Below are 6,000 nucleotides of genomic sequence, written 5' to 3' on the forward strand. Positions count from 1 at the left end.
CAAAACAAGAGAATAGATAAACAAGAGCTAAGTTCAGAATCCAGAAAGCAAACAGAATTAACATTTTTTATGAAGAGCATTGCTTATAGATTATAGGTCACATAATATCATGATAAAAGGTGTTTATTACGCTAACCTGTTGACTCAACTTGTACTAGGCCCACCAGCGGCCGAGAGGTAAATCCGCTGAATGCTAGTAATTCGCTCAGAGTTTTATCTTGACGAATAGGCTGGCTCCAGAGGAGATTTTGCTGTTTTCCTCATGTATAAAGAGAATCAGAGCCAGTTTTCCTTTTATTGTTCCTTTGAAAAGGCATATCTTCTCTTATACAGATAGTTCTCACATTTTTTTGACGTAATAATCCAATACAATTCCGATTAACTATAAAATTGTGTAGCAATCTCAGCAGTAAAATTCCGCTATGCATAAAAACGCTGCAGCACACAAGACTAAAATTTGCCAGATTGCTGTTCCAGGAATAATAATTTCAGCTTATAGCCTATGCACAATGTTCACTAGACCTTGTCATCATTCTTTTTTGTTTCAAAAACAGAAGAAGTATTTGTATATTTCATACTGCAGTCTGATGATGATTTGAATGATGTTCAGGAATGATCTGAAGGCTGTCATAAAAAATATTTTTATATTGGAATTCAATGCGTAATTGATTGCTGTACTAAATGCAAATGTAAAAGTCTACATAGGAAACTGAAAATGGAATTTTAGACATTTATCTTCTACAAATTTATTATGCTTAAACTTACTGAATATCTCTATATATGGAATAAAATTAAGCAGAGAGAAGGAATATTTCACAAATGGCATGACATGACAAAACTAAAATGTACATAGGCTGTACAATGAAATTTCTACCACTTTGAAGATGTAAGACACAGAGCTCTTAAGTTGTCTGAATAATTTAAAAATAATACACTTGTTATGAATCCAGGTAAACATTGAAATTTAAAATGGAAGTTAGATTTTGAATGTTGATCATAAGTTTCAAGGCTATTAAGTTAAAATGCAGAAAACTTTTCAAAAGAGAAATTAAAAAACTACTGAAAACAACAAATTACAGAATAAATGTATTCACAAAAAAAAAAAAAAAAAAAAAAAAAAAAAAAAAAAAAATCACAGGAGTTCACCAGACAAACCAGTTAAGAAAAATAATAATTGAACTAAGGAAGTAGCTGTTATTTTGGAAACAAATGAACAAAAACTTTTCATTTGAAAAATAATAAAAAAAATATAGAGAGATTTTAAATCATTAGTGAAAAGATCATTAAAAATGCCAGTGTGGTAACTGTATTAGAAATCTCAGCTCTTCTACATATAAATCCATTAGTAACTTTAAATAAATAAATAAAGGTAATACAAGACATTCTGATGGTTCTGATGAAGTCATACATGTGTGCTGATTCATTGCAGTTAGCAATATTTCTTGAAATGTGTTGATCCTGAAATTAGTTTCTCATTTATTTCAAGGTTTTGAAAAGAAGTAAAAAAAATATCAAATTGGTTAAAATTTATTCAAAGGGGTTAAAACAAAAAGAGCGGCATTCATCTCATGTACATATTTTAATTCTTTTAGAACTTGTATTTTAGAACCACCAAAAATTGTTTTCAGATTTTTTCATTAAATAGCTTCACAAAACTCACTTCATTCTCTGACAACTGAAAGTATTAAATTATATTGCTTGTATTATTTATTACTGTACTAAAAATGGTCTGCCTTAATAGATGTTGTGTATCATTTATTTTTAGATTATTATATTAGATTAAGTTTATTCTTATAGGAAAAAAAAGTAATAATGTATATATGCGCAAGATAAGTTGATAAAAAGGTTAATTTTTTTGATTGTTTACTTAAAACATCCAACAGAAGTCATACACTTAAAACTTATATGTATAAATTGATTCACATATTTGCATTAAACTGAATATTTTTATTACATTATCTTAGAATAATAATGTACTTATGTAGAATTTACTAATATTTTACTCTATATACATACAAATATATTGCATTATTTCAGACTTCCATATTTAGATATTTGGATAAAAAAGGCCAAGCATTTTTAGATGTCACATCTGTAAATATTATAAAGCAAAACTCTTACAGTAAAAAAAAAAAAAAAAAAAAAAAAAAAAAAGGGAAAAGAAAAGGACATTTGAAGTACAGTTCTTATACTAGAAATTCGGTGCTTTAAACCTATAAGTTCTTTTGATAAAGTTAATGATAAGACATAGTGCTGCCATTTATTTTTAAATAGAATATATAAATATGTCATCTATTACTTGAATATAATATATATATATTAATATATAAATATCCTTAAATATGATGTATAATTATCTTCAGGAAAATATTCATAACATAATAATTTTTCTAACAAAAATAATCATCTGTTATCATACTTCAATACCATAAAATATATTTGGAGGTAAAATGACTTTCCTGTATAAAGTTTTATTTTTGAGCTTATGAGGACAGGATATGATAATAAAACAAATACTGCATAAGTCATTTGTAAGCGATTATTTTCTATATTCAGAAGTCACATATATTTATAAAAAATACCTTAGAATTATCTTTATTATAATTTTGTACATATCACCCTCCTTCTTTTCAATATTAAATATAAGAGAGTCAATTGTGTTTTTAATAAGTCATCAAGTACACTATCAAAAGGTAAAAAATTTTCATGTCTTTATATTAAAATTTGAGTTCTTCTAAGAGTTTAAAACAAACTCACACACAAAAGTTTGCTGTAGAAACCAAAATTATGATAAAAAATTTCTAAACTTTTCTTTTAAGGAGCTGGGTGATTTGTTTACATTCTTGTTCAGCAAGACATTTTTCGAAACCAGAGTCAAAAATGTATGTATGCATGTATATCTGTGCACACACACACAAACGTATGTACACACATATACATATGCTACATGAACACCTACATCGGTACATACAAGCATATGCACATACATTTCTGAATTAATCTCCTGAACACACTCTTTATGTATATAAATGCTTCTGTATGCAATTTCATAGAAATATTTAGCTACGCATGACAGAAAAATTACACAAGGTTTTAGACGATTTTTCAATTTCGTTTCGTAAGAATGTGATTTTACTGCTTGCATGCATGATTTATTTAAATCTGTTGATAAGAATTTCAAGAAATTTTGATTATTTGTGTAAACTCCGCATCAGTATAAAATGATCAAACATTAGCAATTTAAAACAAGAATAATATTCAGATATATTCAATGTTCTTTATTTTAATTAATGTTTTAGATATCTATCAAAGAATGATAGTAATTAGTCATCAAACGAAATAAAAAATAACTTTTTCTTGACATTCTAGCACTACGCGGAAAAGCAATTCACCCTTCCGATAATCAACACAAATGTAAACAAACATCTCTTTACGACTGGTCGGAATGCGCAGAAATAACGAAAGTGTCTCTGCGCAACTAGTCGTACGTTTAGCATTTTTACCATGTTTGAGCTAGCCGTCCGACGTCGTACGGGTAGACACAGCCGTGTCTACCCGCTAGCTCAAACATGGTAAAAATGCTATACGTACGACTAGTTGCGCAGAGACACTTTCGTTATTTCTGCGCATTCCGACCAGTCGTAAAGAGATGTTTGTTTACATTTGTGTTGATTATCGGAAGGGTGAATTGCTTTTCCGCGTAGTGCTAGAATGTCAAGAAAAAGTTATTTTTTATTTCGTTTGATGACTAATTACTATCATTCTTTGATAGATATCTAAAACATTAATTAAAATAAAGAACATTGAATATATCTGAATATTATTCTTGTTTTAAATTGCTAATGTTTGATCATTTTATACTGATGCGGAGTTTACACAAATAATCAAAATTTCTTGAAATTCTTATCAACAGATTTAAATAAATCATGCATGCAAGCAGTAAAATCACATTCTTACGAAACGAAATTGAAAAATCGTCTAAAACCTTGTGTAATTTTTCTGTCATGCGTAGCTAAATATTTCTATGAAATTGCATACAGAAGCATTTATATACATAAAGAGTGTGTTCAGGAGATTAATTCAGAAATGTATGTGCATATGCTTGTATGTACCGATGTAGGTGTTCATGTAGCATATGTATATGTGTGTACATACGTTTGTGTGTGTGTGCACAGATATACATGCATACATACATTTTTGACTCTGGTTTCGAAAAATGTCTTGCTGAACAAGAATGTAAACAAATCACCCAGCTCCTTAAAAGAAAAGTTTAGAAATTTTTTATCATAATTTTGGTTTCTACAGCAAACTTTTGTGTGTGAGTTTGTTTTAAACTCTTAGAAGAACTCAAATTTTAATATAAAGACATGAAAATTTTTTACCTTTTGATAGTGTACTTGATGACTTATTAAAAACACAATTGACTCTCTTACATTTAATATTGAAAAGAAGGAGGGGGATATGAACAAAATTATAATAAAGATAATTCTAAGGTATTTTTTATAAATATATGTGACTTCTGAATATAGAAAATAATCGCTTACAAATGACTTATGCAGGATTTGTTTTATTATCATATCCTGCCCTCATAAGCTCAAAAATAAAACTTTATACAGGAAAGTCATTTTACCTCCAAATATATTTTATGGTATTCAAGTATGATAACAGATGATTATTTTTGTTAGAAAAATTATTATGTTATGAATATTTTCCTGAAGATAATTATACATTATATTCAAGCATATTTATATATTAATATATATATATATATATATATATATATATATTATATTCAAGTAATAGATTATATATTTATATTTTCTATTTAAAAATAAATGGTAGCACTATGTCTTGTCATTAACTTTATCAAAAGAACTTATAGGTTTAAAGCACCTAATTTCTAGTATAAAAACTGTACTTCAAATGTCCTTTCCCCCCCCCCCCCCCGTTTTTTTTTTTTTTTTTCCTGTTAGACTTTTGCTTTATATTATTTACAGGTGTGACATCTAAAAATGCTTGGCCTTTTTCATCCAAATATCTAAATATGGAAGTCTGAAATAATGCAATATATTTGTATGTATATAGAGTAAAATATTAGTAAATTCTACATAAGTACATTATTATTCTAAGATAATGTATTTAAAAATATTCAGTTTAATGCAAATATGTGAATCAATTTATACATATAAATTTTAAGTGTATGACTTCTGTTGGATGTTTTTAAGTAAACAATAAAAAAAAATTAACCTTTTTATGAACTTATCTTGCACATGTATACATTATTACTTTTTTTTTCCTATAAGAATAAACTTAATCTAATATAATAATCTAAAAATAAATAATACACAACATCTATTAAGGCAGACCATTTTTAGTACAGTAACAAATAATACAAGCAATATAATTTAATACTTTCAGTTGTCAGAGAATGAAGTGAGTTTTGTGAAGCTATTTAATGAAAAAATCTGAAAACAATTTTTGATGGTTCTAAAAGAATTAAAATATGTACATGAGATAAATGCCGCTCTTTTTGTTTTAACTCCTTTGAATAAATTTTAACCAATTTGATACTTTTTTTACTTCTTTTCAAAACCTTGAAATACATGAGAAACTGATTTCAGGGCCAACACATTTCAAGAAATATTGCTAACTGTAATGAATCAGCACACATGTATGACTTCATCAGAACCATCAGAATGTCTTGTATTACCTTTATTTATTTATTTAAAGTTATTAATGGATTTATATGTAGAAGAGCTGAGATTTCTAATACAGTTACCACACTGGCATTTTTAATGATCTTTTCACTAATGATTTAAAACCTCTCTATATTTATTTTATTATTATTCAAATGAAAAGTTTTTGTTCATTTGTTTCCAAAATAACAGCTACTTCCTTAGCTCAATTATTATTTTTCTTAACTGGTTTGTCTGGTGAACTCCTATAATTTTTTTTTTTTTTTTTTTTTGTGAATACATTAATTCTGTAATTTGTTGTTTT

This window comes from Stegodyphus dumicola, chromosome 1, assembly GCF_044657685.1.
Source record: "Stegodyphus dumicola isolate Sdum_Otavi_A_Nest chromosome 1, ASM4465768v1".
In the NCBI taxonomy this organism is placed as follows: domain Eukaryota; kingdom Metazoa; phylum Arthropoda; class Arachnida; order Araneae; family Eresidae; genus Stegodyphus; species Stegodyphus dumicola.